We start from the raw sequence: 1,480 nt of genomic DNA, 5'->3' as shown, positions 1-1,480 counted from the left end.
AGGAGTAAAGAATCTCTGGGGGCAAGAGGAATATGCTAAATTCTTTACCTTTCAAATATTGGAGGCTTTGGTAGATTGAATTTGGGATTGTCAGAAATATACACAGTCAGCATGTGATTGCAGTGTATCTGTTTTCATAAGGACGTTCTATATTGAACATTAGAATTTGATAAACACTCTTGAACCCCAAAGGAGAAAATCTCTTACAATGCTGGTGAAAGATGAGATAATGGCAGATAGATGATGGATGGATGGATTCATAGATAAAGAGGGAAGGCAGTATTATCAGACAGTATATACCACATCATACTAGATGTGAAGAGTGCGAAAGGCGTCTTCTGTCTGGCTGCTTTGACTGGCGTGAACATGGAAATCTTCACAACATGAGACAGCAGTTGCTGCCCGTAAACAGCTAAGGCGTCCAAACGCAAAAGGCCAACTCCTCCATCCAGCCATGTTACAATCCGGTGGAATTAAATTATTCCAAGTTTCTTCACTCTCGGAAAAATCGCTTAGCTGCGAAAACACCATTTACTGACTACGGAGTGTTTTACTTAGTATGAGCTGTTTAGACCACATGAAATGGACGATGCACTGTTAAATCTTTACAAATTTCATGAAATCTTTTTCGGATATCCAAAAAATCCTGAGCTGCTGGAATCTTTTGTATCCCAGCACTGGGGACTGACCCCTAATCTCTTTCCCAGCCAGGATACCAAATCTGTATCCAACCTTGTCACTGACTCCGACCCGGGCAGCTACTTAAATTCCCCAGAGGGGATGGCAGCAATCCTACTTCTGAAAGAACACCACAAGGGCTTATGCTCGCCATGCCTTGAAGAGAGCCTGAAAGGGAGGTCAAAGGTGAAGAAAAGATAAAGTGCCAAACAAGGAGATCAGTAACGGAGGGTCTTCTGGATGAAACCCTGCCGTCTGAGTCGACAGGCCTGCAAACATCACAACTTCATTTCAGAAAAGCTCCAGTGTTTGCATGCGCGTCTGTGTTCCATAGGGTTGTGGCTGTGTTTGCGGGTGTACGTGTCTGCGTTGTGAGTTTTGTTTTGCTTTGGGTCGGATCACTGTGCATCTAAAAGCTGTATTCAGTTGTCCTTGTCACGAGTACTTTGTCTTACACCGACCGCATTACTCTTGTAAACAGAGGCTGCATCAAAGTGAGAGCAGAGAGAGTCACATCAGTGGATTAGGCCTTGTGCATGAGAAAGTAGCTACCTAGGGGAGGATAAACTTAATATGTGAAAGAATGTTATTGAGAGGAATAAAGTCCCAAAACTCTGTCATTCTCTCCATAATGTCCTAATCTGATGCCTGACACGGAGGCCTTAGGCCAGGGTTAGTTTCAATCAATGAAATACCCATCTGTGTTCCCTGCCCTTATCGCTATTTAAAACGAGCCTAAACTCAATTATTGTCCCTGAGAGACCAAGATGGGATATTAAGTTGATTGAAAGGAATTGCGTCC

This window comes from Echinops telfairi, unplaced genomic scaffold (assembly GCF_000313985.2).
Source record: "Echinops telfairi isolate 266 unplaced genomic scaffold, ASM31398v2 ScPeMD7_443;HRSCAF=831, whole genome shotgun sequence".
In the NCBI taxonomy this organism is placed as follows: Eukaryota; Metazoa; Chordata; class Mammalia; order Afrosoricida; family Tenrecidae; genus Echinops; species Echinops telfairi.
The sequence above is the reverse complement of the archived record's forward strand: the minus strand, read 5'-3'. Positions refer to the sequence as shown.